This window comes from Mytilus galloprovincialis, chromosome 13 (genome assembly GCF_965363235.1).
Source record: "Mytilus galloprovincialis chromosome 13, xbMytGall1.hap1.1, whole genome shotgun sequence".
Classification (NCBI taxonomy): Eukaryota; Metazoa; Mollusca; class Bivalvia; order Mytilida; family Mytilidae; genus Mytilus; species Mytilus galloprovincialis.
Genome location: NC_134850.1, coordinates 29,072,600 through 29,099,101, shown reverse-complemented (window position 1 = coordinate 29,099,101; position 26,502 = coordinate 29,072,600). Strand labels below are relative to the sequence as shown.

The window sequence follows — 26,502 nt, the reverse complement described above, 5'->3', positions numbered from 1 at the left end:
TTATTTCTATAATTTAACAAATAGTTTTAATTATTGGTACATTCTGAAAAAAGTAAAACGTATATATAATGAAACTTAAGATAAGAATAAATATAATTTAAATTTCTTTTTATTCATTGAACTTATTGTTTTTTAATTTTAATAAATACACTGTTCTGAAATTTAATATATAAGAAATATCCAATTACTTCTAACAAATAGAACATAAATGCAACTGTTCAGTAGCCAAGCTTTAAATATGACACAATTTGATGAACCTGCATCCAAGGTCATTTAGTCAAGCTTCTTCAGTCACATACGATGCATCGCTCAACAACACTAGTTACAACTTCAACCAGAAACAGCATTTATTGACTACGAGACAGCAACCAACAACGCAGCACAGATAGTGTTCCAAGGGGTAAAAGTGAAAGGCTGCTTCTTCCACTTCACCCAGTACATGTATTTGGCGAAAGGCACAGAACTGTGGACTACAGTCCTATTATAAAGAAAATGAAAACAAAACTCGAATTATACGACGAGCTGCAGTATTACCTCTTGTTCCATCACAACTTGTTGAGGATTTTTGGCTCTAACAACGTTAGTAGACATTGGAAAAGCTGACAACATATCCGCTACATCATCATTTACAGTTATGTTCTTTTTCACGGGTTCAACCGAACATAAAGCATTTCTTTTCTATACAAGGCTTAATAACACAAAACACAAATATACTATGGGATATAGGTTTGCAGCATCCAGTCTTTTAATAAAACATTCGGAACATAATAACATGTGGAAAAAAATTAGAATGGCAGGTGTTACGCCAAAAAACGGTCCTTATCACATTCTCTTGCCTAGAAGTATGATCAACAGCCTGAACAATCTACAAAATATAATTACAAAAATTAGAAACAATTCGCAACTACATTTAAATGAATGAAAAGAGAAATTAATTAAATACTGTAACTTTGGACAGTATACATGTGCATCTATTGAATTGTACAATTCTATAAGAATAATCTTAATATACATGTGAAAGACAGTACCTATAGAACAAGTGTTTTTTTTTTTTTTTTTTTTTTTTTTTTTCAAACAAAAACAAAATAAAAGTCAAACAGACCTTAACAGCAATTGAATTAAACGTGTAGACTGATTGAATGCAAACCGTCGAATGATTTAATTCCCACTTAGGTATGCACGGGTGAATCCACCCGTGCAAATTACTACGCATAACGGTATTCGTTAAGCCTTATAACGAAAAGAAATTTATTTATGTTCTTTTTCACGGGTTCAACCGAACATAAAGCATTTCTTTTCTATACAAGGCTTAATAACACAAAACACAAATATACTATGGGATATAGGTTTGCAGCATCCAGTCGAGACAAAAGGCGAAAGAGTGTATATTAGATGCTAAGGTATAAGAAACAGACTGTATTTCCCCTATCCGTCTTTAGAATTTCGGCTCGCCAACGGCCATTAACTTTGAAAAGCATATCTGAAACACCATTGTTTGCGGTTGAGAAGCGCCTCCTCTTCGTAAACTATACAAACTAAATTGTTTTTGTCTAACCCTATTGCACCTAAAGCTTCTCTGGCTATAGTATAAGATGAAGGCTTATATATTTTACTCAATACTAAGGTATCTTTTGGGGGATGCAAAGAACAAAAATGTACTCCGAAGAATTAATCTTAAGATTGCTAATTAAGTCACAATAATATTTAAAAAACAAAAATTAACAGGATCAGTTGGTATATCCGTATTTGCTATCATAACTATACTACCTTGTCTATAAATATCGGTCTTGCCATTGTGAACTATGATTTCAACGTGTGTTTTATGAAAATTGATATCACTCATTATTATAAGCAAGAGTTCTTTGTATCTAAAAAATCAAGCATGCATAAGCCAATTATAACATACAAAGTAACCTACAATAGGACAGGTTAGAATTATCATGATACAGGTTAAATAGGAAATTAAATTCTTTCTTTTGTATGGTTTTCGCCTATCCTTCAAGTACAGAAAATCACGACCAGGTCCGTGATACAAGCGGCCAGGTCCGCATATTAAACACATTTACAATGTACAATCTACTGTTACAATACCAAAAAACAAAAATCGGCAAGGTCCACATAAAGAAATTTTTACTCAAAATTAATTAATTCATTTTAGCATCAAGTTTCAATACAACATGGAAAGATATGCAATATCCTATCCTTCAAGGACAGAAAATCACGGCCAGGTCCGTGATAAAAGCGGCAAGGTCCGCATATAAAACATATGTACACTGTACAATCTAAAGTTACAATATGAAAAAACAAAAAAGTGGCAAGGTACGCATAAAGAAAGTTTTACTCAAAATTCATTCATTCATTTTAGCATCAAGTTTCAATAGAAGACATGGAAAGATATGCAATGTCCTATCCTTCAAGGACAGAAAATCACGACCAGGTCCGTGATAAAAGCGGCAAGGTCCGCATATAAAACATAATTATGTATACTGTACAATCTACAGTTACAATATAAAAAAAAACAAAAAAGCAGCAAGGTCCTCACAAAGATACTTTTATTAAAAATTCATTCATTCATTTTAGCATCAAGTTTCAATACAAGACATGGAAAGATAAGCAAAATCCTATCCTCCAAGGACAGAACATCACGGCCAGGTCCGTGATAAAAGCGGCCAGGTCCGCATATTAAACATATGTACACTGTACAATCTACAGTTACAATATCAAAAATCAAAAAGCGGCAAGGTCCGCATAAAGAATTTTTTCTCGAAATTTATTCATTCACTTTAGCATCAAGTTTCAATACAAGCACATTTGAAATAAACCTATAATCGTTTAAAACCGAATTCTCAGCACATCCCCTGTTCAAAAAAAAAAAAATTAGAAGGGGTTTTATACTCAACAAAGTCTTGCACTAAACCAACAAACTTGTCGGTGTCAACAGACTCCAGTATCGGCCAGAAAACTGTCGATTTCAAGTAAGGGATATCCAATGTACCGTTAGCTTTACATAATTCAATATGTTTTACATGCAGTGTAAGCTATTAAAGATACATGTGACAAGAGCAAATTATTATCGATTGACCAGTCAAACGTGAATGCATCAATTATAAAAATATACCTTTTGTTAAAGGATCAAAAAGCTTTGAATTATACCTTGGGAGTTAAGCATTGTCACTATTAGCAAACCGATCTAAGCTAAAAGGTCCCAATATTTTATTAAAATAATGGAAAATTCTGTCCGACAACGACCAATCGTCAAAATCAAATATTTTCCTATACTGATCCGCGGTAGTATTCAAAGTTCTTGGTATCCACTCAATTTTCAAACACATCGAATTTTTTGTACAAACATAAAAAATCTCCATAGCTAGATTGGGCAAATCCAGTTTCATACTGCCAACTTCGAATATTTTATCTACGTTTTGGTAATCGGTGAGTAGTTTGAAATTTATTTTAAAATGATCAGGAAAGCTTTCCAAGTCAAAATCACTGCCTTTAATTCTCGCCAAGTTGACCTTGAGATTTTAGTGAAGAATGCCAAAATTCTAACTCTTTAATAGACACAAGATCTAACTTAACTCTAGAGTCCCATCGATCATTTACTAAATGGTGTGTCTTGTCAAAATTCTACATATATTACTTAATGCGGGTAATAATGCAATGATTTTACCAATATCCGCTGCAAATTTGCTTGCAGTCGTATAACAAGGATTTATAAGTGTCACTTTTCTATGAAAACACAAGAAACTTTTGTGATTCAACATGCATATCTATATCATGTATATGAAGGTACCCCGATGATGTCTTGAATCAAACCTCGTATTTAAATTTAAATAACATTTCGTATTGATGTACGTGTCTGGGGTCAAGAATCAACACCGATAAAGTATTAACAACAAAAGGGGAGTGCTAACTTCCTTAGCGACTCCCGTAAATACCAAAAATACAGAAGTAGGTGCATCGGTAATTTTCCAAAAAAAAAAGCCAGATTCAAGTATATTCTCTTCTATTCTATTCTATAGGTAAAACTAATTTTTTGAACTCGGCCATGCAATAAAAGTTTCTCTTTCCAAAATTGTAGGCTATTATACAATCGACCTTTTACATTATAAAGTTGTATTAACTCATTGTCATACTCATATGTGTCTAAACATAAATTAAAGTCAATCAAAGATAATACCTCATTTGGAACTGCTGGTGTTGTTAGACCGCTTATTTCTGGACAATTAGACGACCAATGTCCTGTGGAAAACAACGAGAAAGCATCAGCTGTAGGGATGCTAGTAGGATTGTCATCTTCACTCCTATAATGACTTCTTGCAGGTGCACATTCAGGAGAACTTTGGACTTCCTCGTCAGACATGAAGTAGAAAAAAGTCAAACAGACCTTAACAGCAATTGAATTAAACGTGTAGACTGATTGAATGCAAACCGTCGAATGATTTAATTCCCACTTAGGTATGCACGGGTGAATCCACCCGTGCAAATTACTACGCATAACGGTATTCGTTAAGCCTTATAACGAAAAGAAATTTATATAACGTGACAGAGTCCTGGGTAGAAAGACTGCACAGAAGGACCCCCAGCACTGAATTACTGAAGAAGACCTAGGTACTAACAGAATGTAATATTATCCAGTATGCACCAGGAGGTACCCGCCCACCAAAAAGACGACTATAAAGAGTAATACATGACAACTACTGAAAGACAGATATCCCATCTTCTCCATTTGAATTGAACAATTATAAGTGAAATATTGTAATTTGTGACTTTGTAAATATAATGTTTTATGACTTTTGATTTGTATATAAAAGTTTGAATTTCTCATCATTTTACATATATATAGTGTCCCATTTTACTTATTTTATCCTAGTGCTTTATTTATTTCCTTATGCAATGCATTTATAAAATTGATTCATATATTAAATATTTAATTTAATAAATGCTTTTAATAAAAGATAACTTGTATTGGTGTAATTATAAAAGAAAACATTCAGAAATTAATATGAATTATAAGGACACAGTTATAACTGAATGTCATTGTTTTGTCTTTGTACATGTTTTTTAAATGAAATGATTAAATTGATATTAAATTATTGAGAAAAAGTATTTTTATTTATCTACCATTTTTCTATACAAATGAAAATAGAATTAAAAAAATACCTTAATATATAGAAAACACTTACAAACTATATACCTAAGTTGGAACAGACTATACAATTTTATGCTCATAAAACCCTTTGTTTTTTTTTTGTTTTTTTTTTTTTTGTTTTTTTTTTTTTTCTTTATTTATAGATAATTAGTAGAATTAAAAGTGGGCAAACCAGGAGTAAACCGTAAAACTACGCGTCGCTAGATAAATTCAATTTGCGACAATAAAACCGATTTTTCGTTGGCGAAGCCTAAAACACTGTGCAGATTCCTCTTAATTTACCTACATAAGTTTTGCATGAAGAAATTTTTGATTCATCATTGTGATTGAAATTGTGAATAATTTGAAATTAAATAAAGATATATGCAGTTTTGTTGAATCACCTCTGTGATTAAGTAATTCGCTTATATTATCTATTAATAAGCAGAAGTAATATTTTTTTTAATTATGAAGTACATAACTGCATACTTATAGTGTAAAGACAAACTATTAATTAGTATTGGATTTTAGCATACATCCCTTTACAACTATAGTTTTTATATACATAAACTATTATACATATAATTGCAGAATAATATAAATCCAAGGACAACCGTTAAGGCCTTTAGACAACATTTTATTTCCCCGGAACTTCCCCATGTTAGTGGAAATAGGACGCTTAAAAGGGGATGTTTTGGGATGTAAAAATACGCAGCCACGTCGATTTTAAAGGGACACAAAATGTATGCCCAGTGAAGGGAGAGTGTCACGCACTCTGTGTACTTAAAACCTCTTTCATTTTCGTTTCAATTTGAGATCAACCCCAGTTTTTGGTTTTGTTCGTGTTACTCAATCTTTATATATAATTAGTTTTCTATGTTTTTTTTTGTACTATTGTTTGTCTATTTTTATTTTTTAGCCATGCTGTTGTAAGTTTATTTTCGACATATGAGTTTGAATGTCCCTCTCGTATCTTTCGCTCCTCTACCTCAAATAAATTGCTTCATCCAGTTCTTATCTACAGAATGTTTGGTTTTATAAGAATTTCATTAATAAAAGGCCATTTCACAGAAGGAAAGCAACTCGAAATGTTTTAAACTCTTCGGTTGAGAGTTAATTAGTATTTTTAAATTGTTACATTTTTTAGAATATAATGCTTTTAGTTCTAAAAAATACCTTTCACATAATTTTATTTATTTTCTGACAGCAATTTGGCAGTAATACCCGCCATAACTGACAAAAAGATTATTTAAAACAAATTATACATACAACTCACATACTTATATAAGGCAGCAACCATTTGATTTTCTGGGGGGGGGGGGGGGGGGGCTATGGTTTTTTTTTCTGGACAAAACAATCTATTTTTTTCTTTCAATTTTAGCATTACATATAATGGCAGCTGAGGGTGAAACAAACAATTTTTTTTTCTCAGAATCAAAAACAAATTATTTTTTTCTCCAAAAACTGGAAACAAACTTTTTTATCGACACCTATTCCACTTCCTTTTTTCGATCATGGTTAATTTATTGACACCTGTCTTGGCAATTTAAAGTATTGCACTGACACTTGCATATCATTGTAATCAATATGCAAATGATCTCAAGATGTCAAGTTACAATGTGCTGTTGTGTTGATACCTATGACGTATGAAGTATGCATGACGTACGATTTTAAGTGAGCAATTTATTCTTTTTATATATGCATCAAAACAAGAATGAAATTCATTTTGTCTTTTTTTTTTTTTTTTTTTTTTTTTTGTTGCAATTTCGAGGTAGGTTTTATTGTATTTTCTATTCTATTGCATTATTCGCATATTTGCTGATTTTAGCAAGTCAACATGGCGGCACCTCAGTTACGAAATGTCAACTTTGGATTTGACGGTAGCTTACGAGAACGAGAAAAACGTAAATTAAAAATGACAAATATTGGGTTTGAGAATAAAAAGAATTAAACATATTTTTCTAGCGGTTATTCACAGAATAATCCATGCAAGCTAAAGATTTTAAGTATTAGATTGTTTGAGCTTTATTTAACAGGAATAAAATAAAAGAACAGCCATACACAAGGCATACCAACCCTCGCTTCAGTTTTTTTTTAAATAACCGTATTAGAATCGAAGTAATTCATTGAAGCCATTGCTTCATTGGAAATTTACACATGGCCTTCGAATTTTTTCCTAAGCGTTGTTTCTTAAATAAAACAGAACGTGACAGTAAAATTCAAAAGAAATGAATACATGTTTAAAATAAATGTGAAGTCTAAACAAAATAGAAAAGAATAGAGATTATGATTACATCTAGGTTTAACCAGGCACATACGTGCCTATATTAGATAGTTATCAAGGGTACCAGGATTATAATTTAGTACGCCAGACGCACGTTTCGTCTACATAAGACTCATCAGTGACGCTCATATCAAAATATTTATAAAGCCAACCAAGTACAAAATTAAAGGGCATTGAGGATCCAAAATTCCAAAAAGTTGTGCCAAATACGGCTAAGGTAATCTATGCCTGGGATAAGACAGTCATTAGTTTTTCAAAAAATTCAAAGTTTTGTAAACAGGAAATTCATACAAATGACCACATTATTGATGTTCATGTTAACACCGAAGTGTCGACTACTGGGCTGGTGATACCCTCGGGGACGAAACGTCCACCAGCAGTGGCATCAACCCAGTGGTGTTAATAGTCATCAAAGGTATCAGGATTATAATTTAGTACGCCAGACGCGCGTTTCGTCTACATAAGACTCATCAGTGACGCTCACATCAAAATCTTTATAAAGCCAAACAAGTACAAAGTTGAAGAGCATTGAGGATCCAAAATTCCAAAAAGTTGTGCCAAATACGGCTAAGGTAATCTATGCCTGGGATAAGAAAATCCTTAGTTTTTCAAAAAATTCAAAGTTTTGTAAACAGGAAATTTATACAAATGACCACATTGTTGATGTTCATGTCAACACCGAAGTGTCGACTACTGGGCTGGTGATACCATCGGGGACGAAACGTCCACCAGCAGTGGCATCGACCCAGTGGTGTAAATAGTTATCAAAGGTACCAGGATTATAATTTAATTATAATTAGAGCCATTTCTAAAAACTTTTGAAGTGGGATATATAATCAATGTAAAATATAATCAGAAACAAACAATTTCTCTAAAACTTTGTAAAAAGATAGTTTAAAATAACTTCATCAGAACTAATTTTTCTCTGCTAATGTATTTGCAGTTTTTACATTTATTTAATTTTCAGGATTAATTGAAAATTTGGTGCGATTTCAGAAATTTGCATATTCCTTTGAAGATACCTTTTCGAAAGACAAAAATAGACTAAAATAGTATTCCAAAACTCCGCATCAAAAAGAGAAAATGTCCAACTTATGTTCATAGCTAAGATTCAATTTGAAATTCCTGATTCATGGGTAGCACTAAATATAATCACAATATTAATTAAGTGTTGATAATTTCTATGGTTGTCGATCTTTGAATACTTTTTGAAAATAGAAATGCCATTGCCATACAGTCTCACTCTGTCAACGAATCTCTTCGACGTTGACATTTTCTGGAGTATTTACATGAGGTTTTTGGTGGGGTTTGTTTTATTCTTTAGTTTTCTATCTTGTGACTTGTGTTCTATTATTTGTCTGTTTGTCTTTTTATTTTTTAGCCAAGGCGTTGTCAGTTTATGTTCGATCTATGAGTTTGACTGTCCCTCTGGTATCTTTTTTGGAAATTGATGTATGATTCATTAATGCGAACTTCTGCCGAATAGAAAATTATCATTATGGCCTTGGCAGACTGACAACTCTTATTATATGCTTGAACGCCTGAAACGTTCTTTGAATCGTCGAAATCTCCTTATTTTGAGGAACGTCGTGTAAAGCTAAGTAGTACCAACATCGTGCGCAACGTCATAGCTATCACTGGATCAAACTCCGAAACAGTGGTGACATGTGGCTACGCTTCTTTACACCACTGCCATCAGCCCTTTTCAAAATCACAAGATTCTTGTGGTTGCGCTTGATTATCAACGAAATGATTCAAGATATTCATAGAATTGTCATTTTTATTAGACAATCAAAAAATGCATAGTAAGTTTAGTAAACAATGCGGTATATAGCAATGAATTAAAGCGAATTATTTGGAACTTTTTTTTGGAGGGGGGGGGGGTGTAGTGACTCAAATCGCACTACTTTATTATCATCGGGTACAAATGGATGAAAAAATTAAGGAGGTGTGTCTGGAAGTTTACCCAGATTTATCAATAAAAGGTAAACAGGTGGCTGGAATTGCAGCTATATTAAACAACAAAGATCTTGTAGTTAACCTTCCTGTTGGTGTGGGAAAGAGTGTTATTTTCCATGCTCTTCCAGGTAAGTGAAAAACGGAGACGAAGATTCAAGAGGCAGATAAAATTATTTGATCTGAACGATCTCAGGATATAAACATATACTAGAAGTTCTGAAATACTTCGTGTCATTCTATCCACCTTGTAACTGTACGCACATTATCACTTAAGCAACACGACGGGTGCCACATGTGGAGCAGGATCTGCTTACCCTTCCGAAGCACCTGAGATCACCCCTAGTTTTTGGTGGGGTTCGTGTTGTTTATTCTTTAGTTTTCTATGTTGTGTCGTGTGTATTATTGTTTTTCTGTTTGTCTTTTTCATTTTTAGCCATGGCGTTGTCAGTTTGTTTTAGATTTATGAGTTTGACTGTCCCTTTGGTATCTTTCGTCCCTCTTTTAAACATCTAAACGCTTTGCATGTTTGTCAAAACAATTCATTTTCTCATCATGAAAGTTTTCTTGTTGTTTTTGTGACCACGCAAAATCTAAATGCTAAAATTCAGAGTTCAAATCTGATACCCTACAGGATTAAAAGACATTCTAATTATTCACGTCTCAGTAATATCTCCCATTCAGGTAGTAAGAAGCATTCAGCCTGCAGATCTCATACCACATCTTCCTGTATCTATGAAATGAACTATAGTTTTGACATTGCTTAAAGCCTTTAATGTTACAGTTAGAATTATCTTGGCAAAAAATTGTAGTGAGAACCCTGTAATAAATGCCACTAATACAACTATCAACCAGATTTCAAATGACATAGATGTTGTCAATAGTAGGCACATGTAACCATACAATCTTCAACTATGAGCAAAATACAAACTGTACAACCTTTTTCAATTGACACCATGACCAAATTTACACTATGAAAACTTCTTTAAGATAAGAACACAATTATTGAAAAACAAGCATGTCAGACACATGAACCAATGACAACCACTGCATTAAACAGGGATAGAACTTAAGACTTTGGCAATGGTAATCCACAGCTTAAATTGTGTAGCCCACATATATAGTTCTATACAAAACAGCAGAAATTGAAGAAGCCCACACCAAATTTTAGGGGCCATTTGCCTGTGGGCCCCTGCTAATTTCATACCCTGATTAAGTAAAAAATTTCAATTTGAAACAACTTTATATTGCATTATTCTCATCTCGAATGCCAAGAATGAAAATACAACTAATTAATAGTATCTCAAAGCAATAAAAATACAAAATAACATGTATACTTCTTTCAGACTAATAGTTGTCAAAAATATAAACTTATATCTTATTCCTTAAATATCAAAGGCAAGTAAGTTAAATCAAACAATCTCGAAAAATGAATTACATGTTATGTTAAAATGTAGTTAAAAAAGTGAGTTCAGTCTTATAACTTGATCACCATATGATCATACTGATACAATTTTCAAGTATGCCATTAATTTCATCATTGGGTACACATATTTTGAGTACTTTGTTAAACATTTATATCCCTTCAGAAATTTCAATACAAATTCAATTGAAAAAAAACATGAAAGGGACGTATGACCCGAACGATAACTCTGTATGGAGTTTGTCACTGAATATGATTAATCACGCGATATCATCTGTCTCGAGCAACACGACGGGCATTAACAGCGGAACAGAAACTGCTCGGACTTGTGGATCTCATGAGGGTCAGCTTTTGTAAGCAACGTGTTGCTTCAGTTATACTTTTATTGTGCTTTATCTGCTGGAACATTTTTCAAATGTATTTTCTGTCTTGACGATTAGTTTATGCCCAATTTATGGGCATTGTGTTTTCTGGTCTGTACGTCCGTTCGTTCGTCCGTCCGTCTGTCCCGCTTCGGGTTAAAGTTTTTAGTCAGAGGAATGTTTGATGAACTTGAAGTCCAATCAACTTGAAACCTAGTTACACATGTTCCCTATGATATTATCTTTCTAATTTTAATGCCAAATTAGAGTTTTGATCTCAATTGCACGGTCCACTGAACATAGAAAATGATAGTGCGATTGGGGCATCCGTGTACTGTGGACACATTTTTGTTTTATCTCGTGAACGTCATAACGTCATTTCAAGTTTTTCATCACATAATATTTTTTCAATAAAGCTCTATCAATACAATGATGATTAAATGAATAATTTGACTTTAGAATTATAAAATTATTAGAGGATTAAAATCTCGTATTCTATTTTTTGTTTGCAGAAGCTGATACAATAAGGTCCGGGAGTTGCAACCCACCTTTTTTGGACGATCAATGCATTCGAATAGGGACATATAGATGGACCCCCTCTTTTATCCTGGGTTTGGGACCCCTTTTAAAAATTGCTGGATCCGTCCCTGGAACGAGGAATGAAGACATCTAGCTTTGTTACTTTAAAACACATTTCAATTTAATTATGCATTGCATTTGAATAGGTTAATTGTGATTCATTACCCATGTGTATACCTTAATTACTTATAAATTAGTACAAATTTTGACTTCCCTGAACATTAATTAAATACTAGAATGCAAATGATCATGTCGTTAGCAATACACTTAAGCATTTGGACCAAAAAAAATATCTTAATTAAAGAATGACAGACACATTTAAAGAAATGATTTAAAATCCTTAAATGTAATATTTTACAGGCATGTTGCAAGGCTTAAAAGCATGCAGGCTACATGTTTGTGACCTGGCTTAATATATACACCAATATTTTACATGTATGTGAAAAGGCTAGAACAGACTACATGACTAGCATAAAATTATTTCTTTTAAGATTTTTATATGTTGTATTTTGTTTATGCATAAAACTAAAAGACGATTCGACGTGTATTTCTTGCGAAGCAGGATATGTAAAGAAAAAAAATAAAGAGATATGTTATGATTGCAAATGTGTCAACTATCAACCAGTGACCACACGACGATAATCTAAACAATTATAATAGGCCACCGTACGACAGTCAACAATGCGTAAAACACATACTGTATAGCAAGATATATAAAAGGCAAAGGATGACAAAATGTGCCAATTAAACAGTCTGATTATGTTAAAACAATTAACAAGAAACACATATAAAAAAATGGCCACCAAGGAAAATCACTGAGTTACAGACTTCTCAAAACCATGTGATCCGATACCATAGTGACGTCCTTTGAGTTTGAATATAGTCCCCATATTGTTAACAGTGTATTACTTGAATATGTTCTTACCTACATCTTCTCAGTTCACTTCCTCGTGTTGTTTTGCATTAAATAAAACTGTAAACAAGCTTAGCTTTTATATAGATTAGACCGTTGGTTTTCCCGTTTGAATGGTTTTACACAAGTAATTTTAGGGGCCTTTGATAGCTTGTTGTTCGGTGTAAGCCAAGGCTCCGTGTTGAAGGCCATACCTTGACCTATTATGGTTTACTTTTGTAAATTGTTACTTGGATGGATAGTTGTTTTATTGGCACTCATACCACATATTCCTATATCTAATAAATTCATGTTCAATAAAATCAGACTGCTTTATTAAGTAATAAGTATAACAGTTTGTGAACAGGTTCTATAAATTTAAATCATACGACAGCTATTAAACCAAGAGTTCCAAATTGTGAAGTTGAAATCATCCCTTCGTCATCACGAATTGGTTGACCGTTATGGAATACCAATTTCACAGATGATATAGAATATGTTCATTATGTCATAATTACAATCCCTTTCCCTTTTTATCAATGTGACAAACCGAATTAGACTATTTATCGGATTTGTAATAACATGAGCAACACGATGGGTGCCACATGTGGAGAAGGATCTTCGTACCCTTCCAGGTCACCTGAGATCCCCCAGTTTTGGTTGGTTTCGTGTTTCTTAGTCTTTAGTTTTCTATGTTGTTTCCTGTGTACTGTTATTTGTCTGTTTGTCTTTTTGTTTTTTAGCAATGGCTCTGGCAGAAACATTGTAGTAAGACGAGTGTTGCAGTCAACTATTTCCATGCAAAATTCGTTTCAAACTCGATGTTGGGATTATGTCATTAGCTTTAAGAATACGTTTCCTTGTTTATATTAAGTAAAGCCAATTCGGGCGTGTAAGTAGATTGTCTATAGTATCCTGTAAATGCTAGGGTTGTGTGTTCGGTTCCAATCTTTATTGACTATAATTGCAAGTTTTCCTCACATAGATCGGAGGTTCTTTCCGTGCACTCTGGCTTTTTTTCGCCAATTAAAACAGAAAACTACGATATCGCCAAAAGTGGCATTCAACACAAACAAATCAATCAATCATTCACGTTTTAGACCCTTTTGAAGTTGTTATCTCCAGTCCTTTTATATGTATTTTGGTGTTTGTTTTTGTTTTAGTTCAGTGTTTCTATTGTTCCGTTGTTTCCTCTTATAGTTGATGTGTTTCTATTGTTCCGTTGTTGGTTTTTTTTTATTATAGTTGATGTGTTTCCCTTGGTTTTAGTTTGTAACTGGGATCTCTTTTTGCTTAATCGAATTAAGACTATAGAGCAGCGGTATACTGCTGCTGTCTTTCTTTGGCTTCTCTTTACGTGGACGTGTTGCTAATAAATCTAGTTGCCTTTCACATTAAACTTTGTAATTGTCAAATCGAGCTGTGTCTTTTCAAAAGTGGATTTTTATTTTAGCTTTCATTCGGTTTAGTTAAACAGATATATGACGTTCAGGGTGTAATTGTAGTGATGAACGTCTTCGGAAGAAATTTCCTTCGCCAAGGGAATTTGAAAATGTCACTTTTTTCGATTGGCATGTGTCTTTAAAAACCATTCTGTCATATACGATGTTCTATACCAACTACCGATCAGACTTAAATAGGACCGATGTATGTGATAAAAAAAACAGATTATACAAAGTCATATTTCTTATCTGCCATGCTATCATCAGTCATCCTTATATTGGACCACCTCATGCATCCTCTTGGGACAATACGGTGATATCGCAAATGCCTTGAAATAATCTATATTAAGAAACATGTAAATATGTTATATCCATGGTATGTTATAAAGGCAATATGAATGTGTCTGTAAAGAATAACAAGGTTATTAAGAAAACTTACATCCTTACCTGCAAGCAACCAAGCGTAACCAATGAACAATCGGACTTATTCGATTCAGTTGGTGTTACAATTCTGCTTCAATTAAGAGTTTTTCCTAATTACTGTGATCGGAATATTTAAAGTAAAAATGTTTATAAAATGGATCTTTTAAATATTTCTCACTGAAGGTAAGGTTTGTTTGGATTTAAAGATATATGTATGAAAGGTGTTGATCTATACCTAATTAGAAACACGTAATAATTATGTTTTGTAAGTTCCTTGTGGGTCTTTTTCTTTATTTATACCTTATTATTCACATTTATTAAAAAAAATCTTTATTATCATTTGCAGAACTAAGATTTTACACCTCGGTTTTTCGTACATTAAATAATAAGCTACACAATGTTACGTGATTAGTTGTTTACATGATCATTAATAAATGTACAAATAGTGACAAATTTATGGACCTGCGGTCATCTTTTAATTAGATATATATTAGTAGCTATTTATATACTTTGATGTTATGTAGTTTGATAATTGATAATTTTAGATTTTGCTATATTTTGGTCTTTAATCAATCTAGTTAAAATTTCATTGATATTTATTATAAACATTAAATAATGATTTTCAACATTTTAAAATCGTACTGTATTCAAAATCTGAATAATTCAGTCGTTATATTTCGCTGCTCTACGATGGCTCTATTAACGGGAGTTGGGGAGGCGATGACGGAAAAGACTACGTTATCCGGGTTACTGTTTTGTCTTATGAATAATAGCACACTGGATATCCTTGTCAAATGCCAAACATTACAGATTTAACGTCCATCATGCTTAGTAGCGGTATTATCATTATCATAAATTTCACATTTTCCATTCAAATTTTTGCCAAGAATATTGTAATCATGTCCACTCTGTCAGAGTGAAATGTTATGTTGGTAAATACAGATAGTTTTGTGTTTTAATTTAATCGTACACCTCTTCTTTTAATAACATGCAAAGGTTAAGAATTTTTCAGTTGTTGAATGATATCCCCCTAAATTTCAATTGAAACGCCCCATTTTGAATAGCAAGTGCCTTAAGTATAAAACAACAAACTGGGGGTACAGCATCCATATAATATTTCAGAAATATCTTTATATTCCTGATAGATTTTTTTTTCAAACTCCTATAAAAAGCTTTATATTCCTAAACCACGTATCTTCGCTGTATCGATTCATTCAGGTTATTGTTTTTCCACAGTATATACTAAAATCAAATATAGAAAATAAAATGATGGAAGTATTTATAGAGATATAAATGCATTAATCTTTTCACATGGATTATAATTCGAAAAAATATATATATATAAAGCTGTATTGCGCTGAATCAGTCATTTTGTTCTAATCATTTTTAAACTCGTATTTGAATAAGTTGTGTCAATCAATATTGACATGCTTTTATGCATGTCGAATTACAATAGTGTGATATGACTTATTCTTCTAGTAACATTGACACATATAATTATTGTACATGATTAAAGTGATTGAGTGCTAATTTTCCATGTCAATGTAGATGATGTATTCATGTTAGGAACAAGTTCAGTGTTAACCCACTTTTTCTGAGGAATTTGATTATGATTAAAAAATTCCCTACATTGCCTACGTTCTAATTGAAATTTTATCAATTCTAATTGTTTTTCTAAATTTGACTGTCTTGCAGTTGACATAAATGTTTGTGATAGAAGAAATGCATATAACCCTGGCCGATTTAGAGTGGATATGGTTAGCCACCTTTCCATTTTTTCCTTTTTTCAAATAATGTTTCTAAGGCCAAATACACAAATATGTGTATTTCCTACTTCCCTACCTATCCTTATATTTTAACAATAGCCTCCTTCGGAGTTTTTTTTTTTTTGTCATTTTTCAATAAGCACTATTAAAGTCAGATTTTCTCTCCCATAGCTTATAGAATCCATGTAAAAAAAATAATAAATAAAAAAAAAACCTACCTACCCTATTTTTATGCACCGACTACGATAGTAGAGGGGCATTATGTTTTCTGTTCTGTGCGTCCGTTCGTTCGTTCGTTCTTCCTCTGTCCCGCTTCAGATTAAAGTTTTTGATCAATATAGTTTTTGATGAAGTTGAAGTTCTATCACTGACTTGAAACTTAATACACATGTTCCCTATGAAATAATCTTTCTAATTGTAATGCCAAATTAGAGTTGTTACCCTAAGTCCAGTGAACATAGAAAATGATAGTGCGAGTGGGGCATCCGTGTTCTGTGGACACATTCTTGATTTCAAAGATGTAATAGAAAACACACACATTATTGAGGGCCCTCATGGGGTTTTTGATTATGTGATTACTTGGCCGTTTTTTTAATGATTATTTGATTATTAAGCCAAATATTTCATGATTATTTGATTACCTAGGACTGTATTCTTAGTTTATGATTATTTGATTACTAAAGATAAGCAAATATTTAATGATTATGTGATTATATTGGCAAAAAAAATGGTGATTATGTGATTACTAGGACCTCCCCATGAGGGGCCTCATTATTCTATTTGACCTTAGAATTGTATATTTGTATTCTCATAAAGTCAAAGCATAACATCGGTACAGACACAACATAAACAATAACTATTTACAATATATACAAAACAAGCGAAGTAGGTTACAAAAGTCACTAGCCAGAAGGATAAACACAATTATTTATATTTTTTATAACTGATCAAAGCTCCTTCGAGACTGGTTTTTCGTGTACTTGACATAAGGTCATAAACCTTAGGGAACTCGTGGTAGTCTAGCAGGTGCAGCCATTTCAAAATTGGGGAATAAAAAGGGGGCAATGATTGGTCGACCTTAACCTTATCGCAAACTTTGCGAATGTGCAATTATTATTCTTTTATGATCGTTTATCAGTCTCCGATGATTTAATAAATTGAACTTATTCTTTGACAGTTGTATGTTGCTCATTTCGTCTTTTCAATACATTCAATACAAGAATGTGTCCTCAGTACACGAATGTCCCACTCGCACTTTCATTTTCTATGTTCAGTGGACCGTGACATTGGGATAAAAACTCTAATTTGGCATTAAAATTAGAAAGATCATATCATAGGGAACATGTGTACTAAGTTTGAAGTTGATTGGACTTCAACTTCATCAAAAACTACCTTGACCAAAAACATTAACCTGAAGCGGGACAGACGGACGAACGGACAGACGGACGGACGAATGGACGGACGAACGGACGCACAGACCAGAAAACATAATGCCCCTCTACTATCGTAGGTGGGGCATAAAAATTAATTTTAGAGCATTCAACTTCCTGTATTTGAGTATAAGACCTCGGTGTTCAAAAAGAGACTATGACATGGCTTTACATATGACGAACCACGACAAAGCGCTGCTTTCTATCTTTATAATTAAACTGGTATATAATTTGACATATTGTTAAAAATCCAGCAGCAAATATTTTACATGCTAAACTATATATCAACAATACTAAATATTCTGAAATGTGTTTTTAATCTAGAAAAATGAGAATACTGATTTTACTCCCCTGCCTGGCAAAAAATAATGACGAATTGCATTTGATGTAACCTTTTAGATGATAAATTGCGAATCCGTCCAAAGAGTTGTTGCCAGGGTTCTTTAATGTGCAAATGGTGTCAGTATTTCTGCCATGGAAGTATTAAGTCAATATAATACTTCCATGTTCATACGAAAGGTCCTAAATTTTAGCAGATCGAATGTAAATGCAAAATTATAAATTTCGCGCAGTAAACAGACGCCTCTCGCCGTGACAGTTTTTCATTGGTTGATGAATTCTGTACGTGCTGATAGTAATATTGCTATACCCAAGCTACCCATCAGGTTAAACGCATGAATCATTTGAAATTAACTCTTGTACACCATTTGTATAAGATCCTTTATATCTTTTCGTAAATCAGTCACTTGAAAGCAAAACTATAGAGGTCTCAGGATATATGAAACACAATTGATTACATGGGTAATAAATTTACTGAATTAATGGATAATAAACTAAATTGTATCTTTTTGTTTGAATATTGAAACTGTCAAAAACATGATAATCTAATTAAATATTTGATAACCGCATAAGTTAACTATCAAAACTACACAATTATTATGACGTATCGCTAACCATGCACAAAAGTACCATAATCAGTCTTGTTTGTTCGTTGTTTTGCTCTTGTAAGTAATTATTTAATATGTTAACCTCAGACTACAATTTTTTTAACATTGTACCGATATAGACAATACCACCACATCTCTCATAAATAAGTACATTGTTGTTTTACTAGAAAGCTCATTTAATTATGGGATACAGGTAAGATTGTGTAAGGATTAGCGCATGTCTTTTAGCTGTATACGTGAGTTAATCTAACATAAGTTTTCCTCGTTTCTTGTTTCTTACATGGATTAGACCTTCGGTTTTCCTGTTTGAATTGTTTTTCACTAGTAATTTTAGGGTCCTTTATAGCTTGCTGTAAGGTGTGAGTTAATTCTTTCATTGGCACTCATACCACATCTTCTTTTATCTACATGTGCTTTCCTATTTTAGAGTAATAACTGTTAAATTGGTACTTCAAACGGTGGAGGAATATTTTTATATATACAAAATAATACTGTTGGCAGCACAAAAATGTGTATTTCAGTATGCAATTAGGAATTTCTTTCTTTTTTAAGGGTTTTCCTCAAAGCGTGTTTTTACTCTTGTTGGAATTAATGTTCATATGATTATCGACACAATTTATCTTGTGTGTTCAACTGTAATTTGTTAGAATAACAATACCACCCTCATCATTGAAAGGCAAGATTTTTCATCGTGTAAATCAGCACGTATGATGTCCAGACTGAAACTATGTCATTGTCGAGCCTTCGACTTTAGTCGAAAAAGCGAGACTAAGCGATCCTACGTTCAGTCGTCGTCGGCGTCGTCGTCGGCGGCGTCCACAAATATTCACTCTGTGGTTAAAGTTTTTGAAATTTTAATAACTTTCTTAAACTATACTGAATTTCTACCAAACTTGGACAGAAGCTTGTTTATGATCATAAGAAAGTATCCAGAAGTAAATTTTGTAAAAATAAAATTCCATTTTTTTCCGTATTTTACTTATAAATGGACTTAGTTTTTCTGCGAGGAAACATTACATTCACTCTGTGGTTAAAGTTTTTAAAATGTTAATAACTTTCATAAACTATCCTTGATTTGTACCAAACTTGGACAGAAGCTTGTTTATGATCATAAGATAGTATCAAGAAGAAAATTTTGTAAAAATAAATTTCCACTTTTCCGTATTTTACTTATAAATGGACTTAGTTTTTCTGCGAGGAAACATTACATTCACTCTGTGGTTAAAGTTTGTAAAATTTTTATAATGTTCTTAAACTATCCTGGATTTCTACCAAACTTAGACAAAAGCTTGTTTCTGATCATAAGATATTATTCAGAAGTAAATTTTGTAAAAAAAAAAAAAATTCACTTTTTCCGTATTTTACTTATAAATGGACTTAGTTTTTCTTCCAGTTAACATTACATACAGTCTGCAGTTAAAGTTTATAAAAAATTTATTAGATTCATAAACTATCCTGGATTTTTTTTACCAAACTTGGAAGCTTCTTTCAATCAAACGACAGTATCGAGAGGGAAATTTGTATTGATGTTTTTTCCTCATTTTTGTTGAGTCTGCGATTAACAGCAAAAGTAGGCGAGACACTGGGTTCCGTGGAACCCTTACGAATTTTTTTTATATATATATTGATTATATAGCATAGGTGTTAGTGGACATCCTTGTATATGACCACTGATGACATTTAACGATTCTGATTGATGACCGTTTAAACGTACTGGACATAGTACATTTGTACAAGTAGAGCACGGAAAATATCTGCAACACACTGCCTGCCCCATGTAGCTTTGACCACAGTATTTTAGTATTTTTTGTATCATAGGCCTTTTTAAATAAATAAAGACACCAACAGTAAGATATAGGAAGCTTTTTTCTGACTTTAATTAGGTTCATTACAGGATCTATTTTTAAGATCTACAATGCTTGCTTACATGTATGGATTTGGGAATAATTGTGTTCCATAGATATGGTGTCATATAGAACCTAAAGCAAAAATCAATAATTGAAATTGGTTCCGTCAATATAAAGTTATAAAAACTATAAAGCATACCCAGTATCTTCGCTTAAATTGTTTATCCTTTAAACCTTTCTTTTTTTTTTAACTTAAATGAAAGAATTGATAAATTTTAATACACACAAATTGAAAAAAGTTCAGAAACAAATGGATTAAAAGTTAACTATGACAAACATTGAAGAAAGGGTAAGACATTAGTTGATAAACGTTAATACAAAAAAAGCTTAAGCAACAGCGAAGACAGACGATCTTGTACAATGCCCTAATAAATGTGTTGTACTAAACTTATGCATTTGGCAACTCATAGTAGTTGTATGAAAATTGTGAAGGCTATTTTTAAAAGACCACATTTTTTATATAACAAATGTGTACAAATTTCACTGTGTACAGAAAAATTAAAGTAAACATGATTAATCTTTCTTCAAACTTCAAATACGCAAATTGATATCATACCAAAATATATCAAAAAAAAGAAATGATTATTTGAACAGCAACAATAGAATATATAAACTTTTAATTTGTCGATTGCATTGTATCCCTTTTTTCTCGGCCATCATTATTTTCGCGTTTTCTAATTGTTAAACTTTCGGGACTCTAGTAGACTTCAAACGTGGAACCCGATATCATTGGTCAGTGAACTAGTTTTCATTGTAAATGAACATTATATTAAAACTTTTATAGCTGACTATGTAGTATGGGCATTGTTAAAGGCCGTACGGTGGCCTATAGTTGTTAATTTCTGTGTCATTTTGTCTCTTGTAAAGAGTTGCCTCATTGGAAATCATACGAAATCTTTTTTATAATTAATAAACCATATATATTTAAAAGAAAGAAAGATTCGATTATATCCATTTACATACGGCGTTCAAACAGTTGAGCAAAAAAGTATCGAGCGATGGCAATGATGGTAGTATTAAGTTAATAATGACCAAAAAACATGCAAAGCAAATTCAGCGTTTGTGTAAAAATAAGACTTAATATTATTACAATACAATACTATTAGTTACATAGCGCGCTAGTGACCTAATACGGTATATATGGGGTCAGTAAATTCCATATAATCCGTATTAGGTCACTAGTACACTATGTAAGGAATCTATCTTACCGACTATCTTAACGTGTGAAATTTAGACTAGTGACCTAGCAAAATGAGCAAGTCTTCAATACTGCTAGCATTAAGAAACTACTTCCATTGATCCTACAAAAACAGATACCAACAATAACAACTTGTTAGGTTTAAATGTGTTTTATGAATTCATATCAATCTTAATCATCAATTTCTTCGTCTGTTAAAACCTTTACGTTTTTTTTTTTCAGTACCGTTTTGTTTTTATAAAGGGACGTAACACCACTACTAACCGTGTATGAGATAAGCCCCGCCTCCCTACTAACCTAATATGAAATATACACGGTCTCCACGAGGGTGTTTTTAACCAATCACATTCCTAGAAATGTATAGGAGGTAAGATAAAATACAATATACTTTATTTAAAAACACTCCGTCACATTGACATGTGCAACAAGAGGTAAATACATACAAAATACAATCACATACAATCAAAGAAATAGTTAAAACAAAATGTAATGAAATATATAAAAAAAAATACTTTACTTTATATTATAATATTTTCGTTAACTTTGAAACGAATAAAGATACATTTTTAAGTACATTAATATTAACCAATGATAGTAGTCCTTTTATTTTTGCTTCACTTGGATATTTCACATAGTACTCTGGAATGTGCTAAGAGGGCAAAATGCATGTTGAATAAGATGGTAAAGTTCAAAGAATTAATCCTGTATCGGGGATGTATTTTTATTATATATATAAGACGTACATGTATATAAAAAACCAGTGACAACATATAATTAAAAAGGACGCTTACTCGCAAAAAACTTGCAAAAGTTAAGTACTACACTTATATATGATAAGGTTTTTTTTATTAAAATATTACACATAAATAATTCAAACATGCTGAATAGTAAATGTACTACACCATGTTTGCATCAGAATTTTTTGTTCTTATTCAATCTGGAAGTTACTACCAGTAAAAATAATTTGATAGTCGAGTAGTTTTTTTTTTTTTTTAACTTTTCATAAGATGCTGGGAACAAGCTGTATCTTACTTTCTATAAACTTCTATGAATATCATTGGTTAAGAGCGAACACGTTGAAACCGTGTTTTATTAATACACGGTCAGTAGGCGTGTTTCTTTTTGAATACCCGGTTTGTGGGCGTGGTTTACAGTGACCTCTCGGTTAGTAGTAGAGTACGTTCCTCGAAAATTACACTAGTTGTTCTCAAATTAACATATCACAAATGTATACTATAAAAGTTCTAATTGTTCATGCTTTTTTATGAAAACATGACTTAGAGACGGTAAGTAATTAAAGTTCTGTTTAATTTTCTGTTAAAATTAGTCTTAATCGCTCCGAGACAATTTGTCCTATAGACGGAGATTTTCTATCATTCCATAATTGAAAGTTCAGCTTAATGTTTTGTTAAAATTGTGATACAATGTATCAAGGTTTTTTTATATTAAATTGTTATTGTTGGTATTTGTTTTTGTAAAAAAAAACAAAAAAAAAAACAGTGAAAGTTGTTTCTTTATATTTAAGACTTGATCACTATAATAGCTCATAAGACACCAACTATTGTTTTTTAAAATGACTCATATATCATTGACAACTGAAATATATCTGTTGGTTGTTTAACAACTACATCTAACTTTTTCGTTTAGGATTTTCTATAAAATATATATCATAAACTATGTTTCAATAATATTATACACATATTTTATTATATTTCATCCAAAAAAAGAGGCTGATTTTTCAAGTTTTAAAAAATCAAGGTGTTGCAATACTTTTTTCCATGTGTATAAATTCATATTATGCCCTAGTATGGTGAGAATTAATGCCCATGTTGGTCATATACGGGAACCTACGACGACCTCTTTTATGTTTGGTTTACGATTTTTTTGGGGGGTGGGGAATATCTCTTGTTGTTGAGTTTTAACTCGGCTTCGCTGCCGTTGACGTTTACCATTTTGAATAGAAATCATGTTTTTTCCCATATATATGGCTTAGGAATAAGTCTTACTTTCATAACACTCTGTGATAAAATCCTTTATAGGCTAAGGGACTTATTTTCCTTTTAAACATTTGAACTGCACATAAAATAATTACTATATATATTCAATCAATTTCAATTTGTGTGCAGTGCATTCTATCTAATAGTTTGATAAATGTCAATATGAAAATATGGTATATGATTGCAAATGACACAACTAAAGTTCAAAAGAAGTGGATGTAAGCAATTATAGGCAAACGTACTGACCTCAACATTAAAAAAAAACCATACCGTATGTAAATATTTTATGTTACACATGTCTCATTTCCAATCACATACAAAGAGTTTTAACATATACACAATTTTAAATTAGTAATGTATATTTCAAGCATGTTCCGTAGAATATGAAGTATTATCTGAACAAGGAATAATCAATTGATTCATATTTGTTTTAACAATTGTTCATTTCATATTTATAAGACTCACGTATTTCTATAATTATTCTATACATGTGACAAAAATTATAGATGTTGAAGGGTCATATTGAGGAGCAAAGTTAAGGGCTGAAATGTTACAAGGAAATGGTAGATATTTCATCAAATAGAAGAAGATACTGGATTTATTTTATATCATAAAAAAGGTTCACAACACAATGCAATACAGTCATGCAAAATTTTATAAAATGTTGGATTAAAAAATCAGAACAAAAAACAAAGTTGGAAAATTCCGCATCCGTTTGTTGCATTGGCCATTGAATGGAAGATTTAATCATTTCATTTAGCTTCAAAACGAACGTGAATTAGATGTTGTCATTGTTTGGTAAATAAAAGTCATATATATATATCTGCACATGGGAAAATTATTTTTTACACCTATATATATATATATATATATATATATATAACAAATCTAAATACAGCACAAACAACATTAACCAATACTTATACTATATATATAGTAAGTCATCATATATATGCATGTCTTTTGTAAGGTCTAACATATAGTGAGAAAGTTTCATTTTAATTCTAAGAACTTACTTCTTTTGGAAAAATTACAAACTTGTACTTTTTAAAAATTCTGAAAAATTCTGAAGATAATACAAATATCTTCAAATATGCTATATTGTCTCTTTGACACATTGCCCATTTCCATTCTTAATTGTATGTATTACCCGATAAAACTTTCAATGGATTTACACTAGTCATATTTGGGGCCCTTAAAAGCTTGCTGTTCGGACTGAAGAGCAGAAAACGGCTGAAGGAAGGCGATGAGTCTTCAACACAGCGAGAAGTTCCTACACACGGAGGTGGGCTTCGGCTGGCCCTCAAACAAAAATGTGAACTATAAAAATTCTGGACCAGCCGGACATATATTTATAATTTATCAGATTAAATAAATGTGTATTTTTGACTATTTCATATTAACACGTGATTGAATTTGTTCAGGACCTTGCATATCTTCTGATGTATTGTATAGGAATTAAACAAGAGGTTGTATGCTCCAACTGTGGAAGGAGATGATTTGCATTTCCCTACATATTTATTCATAAACGTAGGAAGTAAACAATACTTTATGAATAGTTGTGGCGACTAGTGATTTATGTACACTTTATGGTGACGAACAGCCAGGAGTGCTCCTAACTATTAATGAGAAGGTATACGTATACACATAATCTAAATTCGTACTATATTTGGCCTCTTTTACTTTTTTAATTTCACCGTCACTGATCAGTCTTTTCAACGTAGATGAAACTCACATCTGGCGTTCACAATTTTAGTCAAAGGATCTTTGGTGAGTTTATTAACAAAAGAAAATTGAAATTGTTTTTGACTTCATTTTACCAACAAAAGCTCTCTGGCTATTTTGACAGATGTGTTTCTGTAGAAGTTTTTAAAATATCATTATTTGTCGAGTCTGACCAGATACATCAAGGACCTACATATAATTATTTATCTTACTTCCTATACATTTCAAGGAATATGATTGGTTAAAAGCGACCTCGTGGAGACCGTGTATTTTCAATATAAGTTAGTAGGGAGGAGGGGCTTAATTCAATACACGGTTAGTAGTGGATTTACGACTTTGACACTGTTTGATTTTTAAAAGTATTGAAAGTTCTGTTTAATATTGTTATATCAAGGTTGTTGATAATAAATAGTTATTGTTTGCATTACTTTTTTAGTGCAGATCAATTGAAAAAGGTTCTTAAAATTGAACACTTGAACACTTTAATATAGAAATAAGAAGCTGTGTTATGATAGCAAATGAGACAACTCTAGTCTAAATTCAACAAATAACGATAGTCGGTAAGATAAATTCGTTACATAGTGTGCTAGAAACCTAATATGATATATACGGGGTCAGTAAATTCCATATGGGATTCGAGCTTCGCTCTCAACCCATATGGAGTTTACTGACCCCGTATATGTCATATTAGGTCACTAACACACTATGTAACTAATAGTACTCTTGGGAAATATATCTCTGATGAAATATTTCTCTGAATACGGTACCCAAACATTTAATCAATATAACGTTTGATACATTAAAAGAGCAACTTTCAATTATAACAATTTCTTTTGACAGAAACAACAACGTGTATTTTTGATAGATGGCCTTTTTCTAGTGCGGATGTACTTCATATTCTTACGTCTCGATTGTCCTTTGGCGCGTTATGTTATTAATGTTGGAACGTTATCTTCAATAAAACCTAAGCTCATTTATTAGATGTTTATAACGGTCATTTTTCCTATCTTCCGTTTTACACTTTGATAATAAGCAATCAC

The 26,502-nt window shown here is 32.1% G+C and overlaps 1 protein-coding gene across 1 annotated transcript in view; it reads left to right on the top strand.

The window, feature by feature from the left end:
• The first annotated feature begins 14,533 nt into the window (after positions 1-14,533).
• Positions 14,534-26,502, top strand: part of LOC143057862 (uncharacterized) — a 29,385-nt gene continuing 17,416 nt past the window's right edge. Inside the window, exon 1 of the mRNA XM_076231296.1 lies at positions 14,534-14,675. The gene's annotated coding sequence lies outside the window, so the exon portion shown is untranslated. The remainder of the gene's footprint in view (positions 14,676-26,502) is intronic.